Consider the following 18,401-nt stretch of genomic DNA (forward strand, 5'->3'; position numbering starts at 1 on the left):
CATTGGTCCGGCAATTGTTGTAATGTTTTTTCAAACTTTTTATCGCACGAACTTTGTGATTGGATTTTACGAAAAAGTGAGGCGAAAAACACTCATTTTTTATTTGATCATTAGGAAGATTTATGAAAACAGTTTCTAAAATGTATCACTCAAAGGCATTGAAATTCTAGTTTGATCCAAATTTTGGAGGAATATGTGACATGTTCACCCCCCTTTTTGCAATATTTTATGGTAAATAAATGCAGAATGTTACCATGGATACACATAAAAGGAATTATTTTCACCCTTTTTACTTTTGAAAATCAAATCTATGGAAGATACTGATTACATACATATGTACATGTACAACACAAACAGTTAGGTTAATATATTAGAAATCCCGGAATAGTAGATGATAAAACTTTTTGGGGCTCATTTTAAATTTTATTTTCTAACTGTGGAATGCTACCCAAGACTAACAAAGGCCAGAGGCTCCTGACTTGGGACAGGCGCAAAATTGCGGAGGGGATAAACATGTTTATGAGATATCACCCCCCCCCCCCCCCCCCCTAATACCTCTATAGCCACTGAAGGAAAGTAAATACGCTTGATGAACGCTACAACCCGAGGAAATTTGTATGCAGCATAAAAAAACCTACAACATACGCCAACATACGTTTCTTGAACGCCGGATAAACGCTTAGACTTAGGTACACTACTAGTACACCCAATACACGCTAAAAGAATATTGGCAGCGTAAATGATTGTTAACACGCCGGAGCAAACGCTGATGTGTGACGTCGGTATTAGTTGCATTTCCTCAATGTTTTTCAACTTCGTTTTTGGCCTTTTAAACATTTTTTTCGAGCGTCACTGATGGGGTTTTCGTAGACGAAACGCGTGTCTGGCGTAAATATAAGGCGTTAATATCAAATTTCAATCCTGGTATCTATGAGGAGTTTATTTCCTGTATATATTTTTCTTTGTACCTAGTCATCATACTGATTTTCTGCCGCCTAAGGAAATGTCTGTACCAAGTTCTAAACCATGGTTCTTAACAAGAAATAGACATTAGTAAGTTGTTTTTTATATATTTATTTTGTGTTGGGTGCTGATTTAATGTGTAACAAAAAGAAAATTTTATATTCCTGTAAATCACAATAAATGCATAATATTAATCTTATTTTTCGAGTAATGAAATTTAGAAAAAACAATTTTACTTACTGATGTAGTGTTACATTACGAAGTTTATCTCTGTTGTATGTACTTGTTAACTATGTAAAGACAAATTGGTGCCATTCATAGCAATAAAACAGAATCCAAATGATATATATACGCCCATTCTTTGATGAAATTAATATTACTTTGATATTACACTTTTTAAAACCATTTCTATCAATTTTCAGATTCCTTTGTCTAAATTTATGTGTCATTGTACATGTGTTGTTTCCATATATTCTAGCCACTAATCTTGAGCCTATCTTTTTATTCAGATAACACCCCATATAGCAATTAAATTATACTTGTAATGTCATTCATAACTCTCAACAGACCAATTAACAGACCGGGTTTTATACATCTGACCCATTAACAGACCATATTTTGATCAAAAATTGATTTATGTCACCAAAATACATTTTTTCGTGCAGATTTTTCACATATTGATGTTAATATGGTAAACAAACATAATGCCAGTCTTTTTTCGATGTTCAAAAGATTGCATGCAAGTAAACTCAACCAACTTGTCATTTTTGTGTACATTTTGTGTGTGTAAAATGTGTATAAATTTACTGATGAGTAACTCGCCTTTTCATTTTATAGATCGTTTATTGAAGCTAGAAAAAAAATAATTACACCACTGGATTCAGTACTCCAAATCATTTTGTCAGGCATGAATAGTTTTTATGATATAAATATAATTAAAAAGTTATACAGTGAAACATACTGACCTTGCACTGATTTTCACGATAACACCTGATTAACAGACTTTAGCCAACCCGATTAACAGACCCACCGCCGATATAGCCGCATACTCAATATAGATTAACCGACCTATCTCTCGGTTAGCCGAGTGTCGGCCGTGAACAATGTCGTGTCAACATCGTGTTATTTTGTATATCGACTCTATAACTTTCTGTTTACATTGTGACATCGTCTACATCGTGATGTTGACAATATCGTTTTTACATCGTCAACATTGTATAGATGTTGTGAACCAAGTCTTTACTTTTGTGTTTACATCGTTCGCATCGTATACATCGTGATGTTGACAATATCGTTTTTACATTGTCAGCATTGTATAAATGTTGTGAAACCAAGTCTTAATCTTTGTGTTTACATCGTTCACATCGTATACATCGTGATGTTAACAATATCGTGTCAACATCGTGTTTATGTTGAATATAGAGTCCATACCTTTCTGTTTACATCGTTCACATCGTATACATCGTGATGTTGAGAATATCGTTTTTACATCGTCAGCATCGTATAGATGTTGTGAACCAAGTCCTTACCTTTGTGTTTACATCGTTCACATTGTATATGTTGCGTACAAGTTATCATTTTGTACAAATTGTAATTTGTACAAAAAAATTGTTCAAATTATAATTTGTATTTTGACTTTGTACAAATTATAATTTGTACAAAATGTGCTTGTACAAATTACAATTTGTACAAAATAAGGCTTAATTTATCATATGGATATTGTGATAAAAAAAGTGTTGATACCACAGGCACTTGTCTTGTCTCAAAAAAAAAATTTCCTATATACCTTAATATAACATTATATGTTATATTAAGGTATATAGGAAATTTTTTTTTTGAGACATAAAAACTGTTCAATGCTACTTTTAAAGTCATATTGATTCATATATATTGCCTTGAGGTTATAAATTGAACTTCTGTTCACTGGTCTTTCACATGGTCATTAACAAAATTATAAGTTAAGGTGTTAAAAAATCTAGACCACTTTCGAGTTCATCCGTCACCGGAAAAAAACTCGTCAATTATACGCGCCTTTATCACCGTCATTTGTGCGTTTAGGGGCGTCCTCACTTCCTTCCAATGTTGAGCGAGTGGTTGGAAAACTATAATTCAATATTGTACGAATTATTCGGCAAATTGAATTCTCAAAATTGACAATCAACACTGCTGTCATTAGGGAATTGTCAGTAAGTACCTACAGAGCAACCATTATTTCTAGTTTATCCTGCACAAAGACGATCACCAAGACGCTTGATGAAGTAAATAGTGCAGGGATACAGGCGAGCCCCTCTATCTGGTAATGACGTCATAAAGGCGTGCATAATTGACGAGTTTTTGCCGGTGACGGATGAACTCGAAAGTGGTCTATTACTTGACATTTTTCTTCTCTTTGGTGCACCCCATATTCTCCGAAGCGATAATGGGAGAGAGCTCACTGCACATATAAGTACTGAACTGAAATCATTATAGTCAGAATTAGTAATAGTTCATGGTCGACCAAGACATCCCTAAAATCAAGGGTCTGTAGAAAGAGCAAATGCAGACATTAAAGAAATGCTCATATCATGGATGAATGACAATGACACACGACAGTGGTCTGAAGGAAGTACACCACTAATTCATGGTTCAATTACTTTCTATGTTAAATTCCTCCATTTCAACCAGGCACACCTCTTTAATTTTAAGTTCAAATAAAGTGGCAATCATTGCATGTCAAAGCAACACTTTATAGTGTCTTCTACTGAAAAAATCAACATACCTTTAATGGCATATAAGAGAGAACTGGTTCCCGGAACTTCGGATGTACCAAAACAGGTACTTCAGATCTGACAAATAGACCAAATGTACCATCTTTTTAAAATTTGGTGCAGTTTTTTGTTAATATTTAAAATTAAATGTCCAAAAGTGTTCTACAATGATCACCAGTCCTTCAGCTTTCATTTGATGCCAGAAATACCTAAATATCCTACATATTTTGAAAGTTACACTCATGCGTAGGAACTATTTTGTGTTAAATATGTACTACTTTCTGTATGTGCTTTCTGGCCGGACCCAAATTAGTGGTGTTACACCTGAAGGTTTGCGCTTCGTTCAATTTCAGAAAAATAGATCATATCACAGAGTAATTGATTAATCGCCTTATCATGCATGCTCTGTTTAGTTCTGACCCAAAGATAGGTTTATCTTCGTCTTCTTTGCCCAAGGAACATTTGCCAAATCTTGAAACTGAGGAAGATTTGGAGAAAGTGTTTAAAGATGTTTCAGAGGAGAACAGTGAAATTGAGATTGATGGCACGGATGAAAAAACAGATTCTGAATCGGTAGAATCAGAAAGAGAACTTAAAGATTCTGGATCAACTAGTACAACTATTGAAGTTGTATCAGAGGAAGTCGAAACCCCAATCATTCGTGCTAGAAAACGCGCATTGTCTGACCATCCAAGCAGATGTCCTTACAAGAAATACAAAACAGAAACTGAGTGAGTAATCTGTTGGAGACGACGTTATTATCCCAATACCACAATATGACCGAGCAATGACAGATCCGAGGAATTTACATGTACAAGGTGTTGTTGTAGAAGTAGGAAATTTTGGCTATCGCGTAAGGACAATAGCTGGTAATTTATCAGGAGTCTTAAGCAGAAACCAACTAGAATCAATGAGTGACTCTTTGTCCGTTACACAAATTCCAGATTTACAACTTTCCCTGAGGGAAGCTGTGAAAAAAATTCAAAAACTGGTGGACAGGGTTATCTCTCTTGAAAGCTGTAGTAACAATTTGAAGTGTAAATGTAAAAAGCAGAATGTTTTGTGTAATTTGAGGTGTCATGGTTCTCTCACCTGCCCCAACAAATAAGAGCATTATATATATTATTGTATAGTATTGTAAATAGAGTTATCAGTGTGTTTCATCTTGATTCTTAATTAAAATTGAATTTATTTTTTATCAATTAATTTGAAACTTATTTTATGTAAAATATTGTACAAGTTATAAGTGAAATTAAGCCATATTTTGTACAAATTATAATTTGTACAATATTTTTGTACAAATTATAATTTGTACAAAATGATAACTTGTACACAACATATACATCGCAATGTTGACAATATCGTGTCAACATCGTGTTTATGTTGTATATCGACTCTATAACTTTCTGTTTACGTCGTTAACATCGTTTACATCGTGATGTTGACAATATCGTTTATACATTATTTACATCGTCAACATCGTATAAATAGTGTGTACCTTGGTATTTACATCGTTAACATCGTATACATTGTGATATTGACATTATCAAAAAAAAGTTTTTTTATTCATGTATATAATAATTATTCAATGAAGTTTGTCGATTACATGTATACAGTTTGCATTTTCATGGGTTTTTTTATAAACAAATCTTTAAAAAATTTGGGATGTTTTACCTCTAATTTGACACATAATAGTGTCAACATAGTTTATATGGCGATGAAAACAATGTAAACACAAAATCTTTTTAATATGGTATACATCACGATGTTTACGATGTCAACGATGTAAACAATATATAATAGTTAAGACAATGTAAACGATGTTGACACAACATCGTGTTAACATTGTACACATCGCGATGTTAACGATGTCAACGATGTTAACAATATATAAGGGTTCAAACAATATATACGATGTTGACACAACATCGTGTTAACATTGTATACCTCGCGATGTTAACGATGTCAACGATGTAAACAATATACAAGGGTTCAAACAATGTATACGATGTTGACACAACATCGTGTTAACATTGTATACATCGCGATGTTAACTATGTCAACAATATATAAGGGTTGCAACAATGTATACGATGTTGACACAACATCGTGTTAACATCGCTTCATTTGTTCTAGTTCGGGCTATGCCCGGTTCGCCTTATCACGTGTCCGGGTTAAATATGGCCGAAAATAAAACGAGTGGAACCGGCTGATTTAAAGATGGCGACAGAAGTTCAAGTTATACTTTTTTGATTTCTAAGCTAGGGAATATAAAAGATGAACCTATTAACAATAAATATATATTTTTAAAATGCAATCTTTTTTTTCTGAGGCCTTATTCATCGTAAAAACGTTTCTCCGAGATATTTTATAAATTTGAAAATAAAATATAGCATGGCAATTTAATATTGTCATACATCAATCTACACCTTTTAAATTCCGATAATTTATCTAAAATTGCGCTTCCCGCCATACTTTAATGACCGGCTGATCGCTGAGGGCGGCGTATGCCTATTTGCGCCGGCGGCTGATTTTACAGCAAATGAAGCGACTAAGCCTATACCGGAAGCGTCGACCGGGCTAACCCGGGTTAAGCCGATGTGGCAAATGAAGTACTACCATTGTATACATCGCGATGTAAACAATGTAAACACAATATATTTTCTAGATTGTATACATCGCGATGTTAACGATGTCAACGATGTAAACAATATATAAGGGTTCAAACAATGTAAACAATGTTGACACAATTTCGTGTTTACATTGCAGATATTGCGATGTCTACAATATTGATTAATCATCGTGCACTGGACATGCATGAGTTGTTATCCATTCGTTTAATGAGTTTGAGCTTTTTATTTTGCCATTTGGTTAGCGACTTTCCGTTTTGAATTTTACTCGGAGGTCAGTAATTTTGTGATTTTACTTTTTGGACGTACACAGATTGGTTTTGGAAAGAATAGTTACTTTTCAATTATTCTCGCTTCACCAGTTTTCAAATCTTTTACCTATTTCTTAAATTATCTGTTCTTTTTTGTCGTTTAACTATGGTTGGCCGACATATATCTAAAATAAAAAGTTAGTGTCCAAAAACAAGATTGTGTCTTTGGTGATGAGATGTGAGAGTAAAACAGATGTCCACTCAATCATATCCACTATATACCTAAGAGACAATGAAGGGTAACAGATCTTGTTCCGTTAATGGCACGCGTCAACTTGCTCATGGTAAATACAATTCGGTAATAAGTCACATTTGATGATGGCACAATCAAAGAAAAAAGAACGGGGTTTTGGTCAACAAACTTAAGATGGCGTTCGTACAACTTTGTAATTGAGACTTTAAACTAAAACACTTGAAACCCTTGGTAAACTAGCTGACTTGTAAGCAGCAACCCCATATATTAAAGGAATAATGAAATATAGGAAACATAAACTCTGGTATTTATCTATCAATTGGAAAATATAAACTCCGTATACCGGCGCTGCTTAAATTTCGTTGATTAGAAATTAAAAGTCCAAAATTAGAAAACTGAAATCATTTCTTTTGTCGTAAAGATATGGTCTTAACAAAAGTACCTTCAGTGTCCAATTCTAGATGTAGGTCAAGATATGATGCCGACTAATCTGTTCCCTTGGTACTCCATCATTATTGCGGAGGTGAAGTGAAGTGCTAGATTGTGTTCGCTCTTCCATAGCAGTTCGAGAAATTGAAAAAAGCCAGTGACTGGAATTATTTTATTGGTTTATTTACTACTATATTGTAAAGTATATGGTGAAAGATTGCTTTTCATAAAAAAAAATATAAATTAACTTTTAATCTTATTCTTCCATTGCAGCTACTGGCAACCTCCAATACTAGCATGACCTTGTAAGGGTTTCCAAATGCCTTCTGTTGTGTTTCAGAATGAACGGAAATAGATGGCTTTACTGGTATGTTTGTTGAAATTGTGAGGGGTAGTTTAAAAATATATTTATAGTTGTCATATTAATTTTTAATTTTTTTTAATCATTTATTTCATTTCTTGTCCTTTTTTGCATGAAAGAGGGACGAAAGATACCAGAGGGACAGTCAAACTCATAGATTGAAAATAAACTGCTAACGACATGGCTAAAAATAAAAAGACAAACAGACAAATAATAGTGCAGAAGGCACAACATAGAACACTAAAGACTAAGCAACACGGGCCCCAACGAAAACTGGGGGTGATCTCAGGTGCTCCGGAAGAGTAAGCAGATCCTGCTCCACATGTGGCATCCATCGTGTTGCATATGTTATTACAAATCCGGTAAATGGTCTAATTCAGTAGGTCACATTCGTGAAAAAGGTAGGGTATTGTAGTTACGACATTAGGAACATATCCGATATCATCTGTGAAATGGTTTTTCCATAACGGTCAACCGACTCGTGATGGCGTCCGTAAAATTTGCGAAGGAATGATTTCAACTTCACTATTTGGAACTCTTGGTTTAATAGCTTCCTGGTGAGTAGCAATCCTCTATCAAGAAAATCATGATAAGAAATACAAGCCTGGGAATATCGTATAAAGTGGGAGACATATATACTCCGTATGCAGGCGCTGCTGGAATGTTGCTACATAGAAATGGAAAGTTCACAATTAGAAAGTTGAAATCATCTCTTTTGTCGTAAAGTTCTGTTTTCAACATACCCTCTTTGTAAATTTCTAGATGTAAGTCAAGATATGAGGCAAACTTAACTGCATCTGTAATATCCTTTATCTCTAGTTCAATAAGATAGATTCGCTCAACATATTCACCAACTTTTGTATTATTTAGTGAGAGAACATCATCTATATAGCGGAACGTAAAGTTTAAGGATATTGTTAACTTCTTATCTTTCTTCCTAAGAAGTTCCTGTGTGAAGTTAGCCTCATAATAATAAAGAAACAAGTCGGCAAGAAGAGAGGCACAATTGGTTCCCATTGGAATTCCGACAGTCTGTTGAAAAAACGCGTCCTCCAAACGTTACAAATATGTTGTCAAACAACTTGATAATGTCAGTTTCAAATTTGCAAGAAAAAAAACGTGTGTTTGCGTTGATATGTTTTTTACTAAAAATTAATTTCAACTTTAACTTTAATTGTGGTAGAAGAAACTGGAATACAATACATAAAAGAAATATCTACAAAAAGAACTTAAGGAAGAGTAACAAGGTCATAGTAATAGCTGCGTTGAAATGGTAAATTTTAATATATCAATGTATTCGGCAAAAAATACGTACATCATATATTTTTAAAATGTTATATATGTCATATATAGTGTTCCAGACCGTATGAGTATTTGGACCGTACGCGTACGGTCTGGACCGTATGCGTACTTTTTCAAAATACTCATACGGTCGGACCGTACGCGTACGGTCTGACTAATATTAAAAAGTTGGTCAAGTTTATTAGATACAAATGCATATAACAGATCAACATAACTTAACTATCAAATTAATATAAAAAAGTTCAATTGTAATTGAAACAAAAACTTTATATTTTAACTTTTTTTTAATTCACGCTAATTAAATATGTTAATCTCTTGTATTAGGCATGTCGATCAGTAATACATTAATTGTATTATGAACACTGAAATTGAAGATATCGGAAGTAAACATAATGTGGGAGTTCAATTGTTTTAGAATATTTAGCAACTTTACCAAAAAATGCAAATGCAAAAGAACATGCATGAACTGCATACATGAAAATGCTAAAAATATTACGTGAATTGTGTCACCTTGGGCGAGACGGAGAGTACCAAAATAGGAAACAGATATATACAATTAAACAAATACCTAATTTCAATTGTTCGTTTGTTCATTTTATCTATCTAATTGTTTTAAATTATCAATAACAATTTGTAAAACTAAAAATAAAGATTGTTTCAATTTAACCAATATGGTCAGATAACATGTATGGTCAGCTCGTACTGGACCGTACGCGTATACTCATACGGTCCGACCGTACTGACGCGTATGGTCGGACCGTATGAGTATACGTATACGGTCCGGACCGTACGCGTACGGTCCAAATACTCATATGGTCTGGAACATATAGTTTTCCGTTTACATACTAGCTTATATGTATACATATGAGGAAATGTCAAAATACATGTAAATACACGAGGACCTAGTTTGGGGTTAACAGAATAAAGAATAATGGGACAGTACTGCAGAAAAATTGGCCGGCTAAAATTGAGCAACTATGCCAAAAAAATAAATTAAAGAGAATAACGGGGTGTTCAAAATATAAATAATACAGAATTATTGGCAAAAAATATAAAACGAATACAGAAAAATTATCTAAACGATCAATGAATACAGATTACAGAAATGTAGGACCTGCATTTCGACCCTCGTACATGTATGTATACGTGTATCATATACTGCAACAGTTCAATCATGATGTGTACGAATTAACCCGAAACACTTAAAAACATAAAACTTCGTTTCCTACAGTATATGAATCAATGCATTATAATGCACAACCGCATTGACTTTGTAAATCTAAGACTATTAACATATTTTAAAACAAGTATGCCCTATTGTAAAGGACATTTGAACCTATAAGTAAAGCATTTTTACGATAGATACATATATAAATATAAAAAAGGAGATGTGGTATGATTGCAAATCAGTCAACTCTGCACAAGAGACTTAATAACATCGAAATTAATAACTATAGGTAACCGTACAGACTTCTCTAATGAGCAAAGTCCATAGCAGCTTCAAAAGGCCCCGAAATAACATATTTAAAACAATTCAAACGAGAAAAGTGAAGAACTAATCTATGTACAAAATATTGAATGAATAAAATGGGAGTTTGTCCATGCATTAGACACAGATGATACCCCTGCTTGCATGTGTTATAAAGGGACATTACTCAACCATGCATGGGACACAGATGATGCCCCTGCTAGCATACGTTATAAAGGGACATAACTTAAGAACGGTAAAAGTGACACTACCCTAATGTGCACTTGATCTGAATTGTATGGAACTAAGCAATGAGTAGAAGTTTCATTACATTTGGCTAAGGCAAACTTAAGTTAGATAATCGAAACCAAATATTTAGATTTGTAAAGGGGCATAACTCTAGAATGGTAATAGTGCCGCTACCAAAATTCAAACTTGATCTGTGTTTTGTGCTAATAGTCATTGTTTCATAACATTTGGTTGAGGAAAATTGAAGTTAAAGAACAGAAACGTAAAATTCGGTTATTTCTTTCTCCTTTTGTAAAGGGGAATAAGTCTAAAACAGTAAAAGTGAAGCCACCACAATTCAAACTTGATGATTCCGTGTTTTGTGGTTAAGAGCATTGTGTATAAGTTTCATAACATTTTGTTGAGGCAAACCAAAGTTAGGAAACGGAAACCAATTTCGAGACGTAAAGACGGACGTACAGACAAACATGGGTTAATACTTTAATGCCCCTTCCTCTACGGTTGGGCAACAAACGACAACCACTGAATTACAGGCTCCTGACTAGGGACAGGCACATACAGTAAACTGTTTAGATTTGCGTCGTAAAAATACACTTTCAAAACGTTAAATGCATGGGACTGATATACAAATACAACAGATTTAATACTTGAATAAAATAAAATGTAAATCGCAAATTCTTAAATGAACGGATTTTGCCGTAATTGATAACAAAAAGATTGAAAGCATGCATGGTTGCTTCAAAGAGAGGCAAAAGATGCCAAAGGGACATTGAAACTCATAAGTCAAAATTAAACTGTCAACTTCATTGCCCAAAATGAAACTTAAAGACAAACAACACAATATAGAAAACTAACATCTTAGCAAAACTAACTAAAATAAGCTTATTTCGAGGAAAGTGACGAAGTCAACTCAAATAATACACAAAATAGACAATAAAACAGAGGTGTGTAAGACGAATTATAAAGGCAGTGACTGAAAGGTTGTCCGATAGATTTGACTTGAAATTTAGGAGCATGGATGGACGAAGGAGGTTAGTAAAGGTTTATACGCGTTTCGTTTTTCCATTTTTATTTCAAGCGTTGTTTTTCTTGAACCTCATTATCACGATTATGCACCGTGTTAAGTGCAAATGTGAAAATGAAGGTGCAAGCTTTTTTTTACATTTTTCTTGAAATTTTGAAATTCATAGTAATTTCACTCCCAATTCGTCCGTACTCATACAAACTGAAATGCCCTCTACAAAGAAGTTGTTGGTTCAAGAAGGGTCTTTTCAAACTTAATTTTCGAATAAGCAAAAGCCCTGCTGATGTGTTCGCCTCAAATTCATATGAATTGTCAGTTTTCCTACAGAAGCTCGGTGGTTCTCTCCGGGCACTCCACTTCTCCCACCATTAAAAAACAGAAAATGAGTTGACCGCCACAAAATAGCACAATAATGGTGAAAATGGCTTTAACACCAATCACTCAATCACAGCCTCAAACTTAAAAAAAAGATTTATAATTATTGAAATCATCGTAATTTTAAAGTCAAGTCATTAAAAACATGTATGATGAAAGAACTGGACCAAACCAGCAGAAGAAATAAAACTTGATAGCATGTTGCAGACAGTGATCCAGTGTATTTATCACAATTAAACCCTTTATCATATATATCTATATGCATGTTTTATATATAAAGAAACCATATTTGGATTACGTGGTAAACGTTTCACCAAGTACGTGCCACATTGCATGTACATGTGTTGCAGGTTGTCTCGTGCATATTTATAGATCTATATATTACATACATGTATCATGTACATGTAACGAAAGTTGTTAGACTGCACTTTTTGACCCATTCAATTTATTTTGAAATGTATGTGTCATATCGGTGCACGATTACAATAAACACATTTCAAATCGTTTCAAAATCAAAGTTGGGTAATCCACGTCTGAAGTCAGTATAAAATTGGAAGATGTGGTATGCGATTGCCAATGATACAACTCTCCGCAAGTGACTAAATGACACAGAAATTACTTGTAACAACTATAGGTCATCATACGGCCGTCAACAATGAGTAAAACTCATACCGAATAGTAAGCTATAAAAGGCCTTGAAATGACAAATGTAACTTGAAAACAATACAAACGAAAAATATTTACAGCCTGATTTATGTACAAAATATTGAACGAAAACAATGATATACAACAGCGAACGAAAGTCTCTTAAATTATAGGTTCCTGACTTGGGACATACAAATATAGAATATGGCGGGGATAAACATGTTAGCGGGCACCAAACACTGTCCCTAATCATGGGACAGTGCTGCAACAGACTGAAAATACAAGAATTGAACAGTAAACAAACAAAACATATGATCAACTGTAACAATGTTTAGGCCCATCACTTTTGCTGAAAACTTTATTTCAAAATGTGTGCCTCTTTCTAAACATTATAGTATAAATGAATTGCAGTCGTCGAAAGGAGAAGGTTACGGGGAATTGGCAAATTTGGAGAAAAATGCAAAGTTTTCGACAGAATAATTTCGAAGTTTAGACGTGTGTTTTAACCTTATAAATAATCACATAATTGGTTAACGAAAATTTCATCTAAATGCATATGATATACAACTTTTTGGCACTTGCCCTAGCACTGATTCCAAAATTTGATGTGATATTCATGCGGGGAGTTTGAAACACTCTTCAGCATGAATGATATGTCAAAATTTTAGCAAGCAGGAGAGCACATGTAGGGATTTAAACTATTACTACAAAAAAGACAGCAGATGTTCTTCAAAATTTGTATTGCAGAAATTAAAGTATTTTACTTCTGAATAAATTGGAACTCTATCGAGCCATCAAACATAGTAATGCTGTAAGGTATCAATCAAAATAGGGTTTTTTTTCTCTTTGTGAATTATATATATTAAAAAAAAACTGATTAAATGATGTAAAAATGCATCATGAATCTATCTTCAGGAACTTGTCGACGATCCTGCATAGAATGCACAAAGTATAATACTTCGTGCTTTTTTCGCATGTAGTAAGCGGTAATCAAGATGAAGGTTTGACTAGGTATTCCCCATATGCTGCGATCAAAATAAACGCTTGTGGTTGTGTTAAACAACTGGTTTGTAAAATTCACACAAGTATTTCATAAGTATACAATGAAATATTCAACCAAAACTATTTTGGTGTCGACTAATATGTATTTTTTTTTATAGCCAAAGTAGTAGAATTTTATGTGGTCGGGACCTATAGATATAGTGAAATGAAATTAAAATCGTACACATATTATTAGATTATATTATTTACGTTAAAAGTGATTCGTGTCAACGATGACGGATGCCGACTGATAAAATAAATATGGTTATGAAATAATTTAAATGATTCCTGATTTAAACGTAGACAACACAATTTTTTATATAAAACAACAAATCTCTACAAATATTTTTTTGATATCTTAGAAATGTTAGAGTTATCCCTCTTTTCTAACAACCAAAAAGAAATTGTCGATACAGAAATACTTCTGAAGAAATGTGACAAGGTCATGATTTGTTCTGAAAATTATCAACATAAAACTTTAGCTGCACTTTCTTTCAAATCAAACATACTCAATCACTAATAAATTTGTTTGGGGAACGACCGAATCTATAAAGAAGTATTTCAAATCCATTCCGACACACAAAAAAATAGATGAATATACAACACCATATCTAAAACCTCAAAAATGTTACAGATCTCCTTACTCGTATTCTAAAATTATTTTCATATATTTTATAATTTGATATTACACTTTTGTATCGATCGCACACACACATAAGTTTAATGTGTATAGCTATGTAGGTCTGTATTTTTTACGGTTGATTAGAATCTGGAACATCATGTACATACATGTACTTTTTTAAAGTTTTAATCATGTAGCTTGATTTAAGAACTCGTAATTAAGATAACTTGTCATACAAGTTAACGACTTTGCGTACAACTGCTTTTTCTTGCCAATAATAACTCCTACAGTTATATCGCATAACGCGCACAGTGTGTCTTAGCATGGAAGTATTATAATAGTCGACTAAGACATCCATGGTCCTAGGGATAAATCTACCATGTATAAAATGGCTCTCGTTAGGTATATACATGTACATGTAATGCATGCTGTGTCCCAGGGATAATTCACAAGCGAGTCATGATTTTATCATTACTTAATTAAGTCTATGTATTAACATGCAGTATTACGTGAATGTCTGATAAACTGTTAACAAATTAGTACCTTATGTAATCCTTACCACAGTATAGTGTCTAGGTCGTCCTAGATATAAACGTTACAAGTTCGTGTAAACATACCATTTTTATGATTATTATCAACTATAGGTTGTTGCTACTGTAAATAATATGGTTGATTTAACGGTCTCTTAGATGTACGGGAAACTATAAGGTGTAAGAAAACCGCATCAGACGAAATGAAAATTTCTGATCAAGCACATGTTTTTATGCTTGAAATACGTTTTTTTTTTTAAAGTAGCAGCTTTCGCTTTGTTCATTTTTGAACCTCTGAACATCTGATTTTTATGGGTAGGCAAGTAATGAATTCTTCAAAAGGAATTAATAAACCTATCTAGGGGTACAAGCCCTAGGAATATTGTTGATGTGACACAAGTAATGTCTTCGGTTAAAAGATTCCAGTCTGTACCGTTTTAAAAAAAGTGGGTCATGGGAAAATACATAAGTATGCGAGATTACTCTCTTGTCCTCCGGCCCCCTTTTTCTACATCTAAATATCACATGGTTGCTCTCAAAGAATAAGACAGGGGTGATTCCTTGCATTATATGTAATGATTGTTCCCGATTTGTGTATTGCTGAAATATATAAAATAGGCTGTGCTGTAAATCAATTAATCTTTATAGACAATTCTGGGTTAACAAATTCATTCCATGTTCTATCAATTGTTCCTTCAGACACAAATATGCTTAAAGTAAACAGGTGAAAATATTGGAGCAGAAAGTATTGTAGGTGGAAATCCACGTCTGATATGGAATATTATTCTCAGGTTTCAAATCCAATGTATAAAGAACGATTTTATTTTTTTTTAAATTTTTATGTAGTTTCGACACATTAAATTGATAGGATCTAATTATTTGATCGACTTGATAAAATACTTATCTTATCTAACATATAAGTGTTCCATTACTATAAAAAGAAATATTAGTAATACTTATGTTTTTCGTAAATTACAAGTGATTTCTAACCTAATTGTTAACCTGAGAAAGTTACGTAACACTTGATAAGATACGATCGAAAATATACATGTAGCTCTATAAAAGGAAATTTTCAAATAGTAATAAATTGACCAGTGACTAGCTGTTTGATTGATGGGACATTTGACCGCATACCATAGTTGGTCAATTAGTTCAAATAACTCTGATGTAACCAGGTTGTTTCAAGTCCGGATATTCTCAATCTTTTCAAACCTAATTTTTGTCATTGTATAGGATATATAACGTTCTTTATTTGAATCATAGATAATAAACTTGTGATGATATGATTCAACTTATGATTTATAAAATTGAGAATTGAAATGGGGAATGTATCAAAGAGACAACAACCCGACCATAGAAAAAACAACATTCTATCTTTTGGTATAAAACTCGGCAATTTAAAAACACAAAAATACTTTTGGGTGAAAATCGTGGCTTCTATCCGATTTAAAAAGGCTTAAAGATTGTTATTTAAATGATTACTATAATAAGAGTCCAGAGCATTTGATTTCTCCAATTATAACATTAGAAAAGTAAAATATTCCATTGTGAAAGTTTTATCAAATCCTCTACTGTATGATACAATAAATAGATGGTGTCAAATGGTGTATTTTACTAAAACTAAAGGTGTTTGTACTTCTACTCTATTGATCGGTCTCTGACCCACTCCCTGCTTCCATTCTATTGTTGACCAAATCCACTACCGTTTGACAATGCTATCATACTACTTAGAGTTATAAATATAGATATACCAAAATGTATTTTATATTTAATAATGTAACCCAATACTAGTATAAGAAATTCACACGAATCTCATCCTTTTAAGAGTACTATAGTATTACCATGCATAAATTTATGAATATTAAGCAGACATTATGAGTTTCTCAGCACGGACTACAGAATAAAAATCATTTCCAGTTGATCATTAACAGTATGGACCATTTTTTTTTCTATTAAAATGTTCCTTCAGACTTCTGCTCTCAATTCAAATTCAAGTGTGCAAAGTCACGGTGTCCTTTTCTACTACGTCTGTTAAAAATGTTTAGGGACTACATGGTATTTCCTCAAGGAATTCTTAAAAATATCAATGATTAACTTTATAAATCTCATATTTTTGGGCAGCCAACCCCGGTCATCTCTCTCTGTCACACTAGTGCGCTCACCATTATACACAAGAACCATAACCGAACAAAAAAAAACATGTTCTAAGACACCAAGTACCAATCTGAGAGTACTATCAGTTACTGAAAGGTAGGTCAAAGCCGAATAAAAATGTATCCTATTAAATTTTGTATAACAATTTCTCTCATTGGCAATCATACCACACCTTCTTTTGTATACCCAATTCATATCACATAGTATACGACTAACAATGAAATTTTATTTATGTCACTTGTTGATGGTTCATAAACATAAATTTATATTTAAAGATAGGTTTATAAATTTCGTGTTTGGACATGTTATAATCTTGACATACTTATGCAAATACCATGTGATTTTGGTGAAATCATTATTTCTATTTATTGAGCCATGCCAATCGTCTCTATTTTTACATTTTTAACAATAAAAAGATTAAATTCAAACTTATTTACAGAACCCGGAAATAACTTTTATGCAATTTTTTTAATTGTTTTTTCTATACGTGGGAGGTGGTAAAATCTATTCAAATGGTCGATTACTAAGAAATTACTTCAATGTTGTTCATTACAAATCAGGCAAATATATGTTTCTACAAAGACGAAAGTGGGATAGAACTTGTATCAAACGTACCATTGAAAATAGTTGGTTAAGTGTATGCAATTACATCTATTTGTTTTTTGTTTTTTAGATAAATATTAATAATTCTCATTATACATTTACCGAGGTTATCGGAGGTTGTATGTTATGCTGCAGATTCACTTAGGCATCACAATTTGTTAGCTATATACCTTGAAAAGTGCTAAAATTTGACTGGGGACGTTCACCTTTCATCATGGTATTCTCTTATTAAATTTGGCATAACTGTTTAAATGTTAAAAAGCTTCCACAACTTAAATGTGGGAAAATGAAATAAAAAAAATCAATATGTATCAAAACATAATTTGAAGACGTGAACCATGAATGTTTTTGACTATTATAATCCCCTTATTTGTGTTTGTTATGTTCATTTCTTATTTATTTCATGATATCAGGTTCACACTATATCGTATCACATGAATCAAATATTGAATACAAACTGTACCACTCAGTGTCACCAACTGTTGGGACAAAGGCAATTTTATATAATTAAAGTCAGTAATTTTAATTTGAATTGTGAACATCACCTTCTTATGAATTCAGAAAAGGAAAATCTCTTGTAATTAAAGTTCCCTTGGGTAATGAAATATGCAAAAATTATCCCATTGCAGTACCTCATATGAACTAGGGTCATTGACCAACTAAAGGCACTGGCCACAAGGGTAATCTCTGTTTTTAAAGTAAATGAGTTAATTTATTCTACATTAGAGGTACGAATTGGGGAGATGATTAGAAT

The sequence above is a fragment of the Mytilus trossulus genome, chromosome 4 (genome assembly GCF_036588685.1).
Source record: "Mytilus trossulus isolate FHL-02 chromosome 4, PNRI_Mtr1.1.1.hap1, whole genome shotgun sequence".
Classification (NCBI taxonomy): Eukaryota; Metazoa; Mollusca; class Bivalvia; order Mytilida; family Mytilidae; genus Mytilus; species Mytilus trossulus.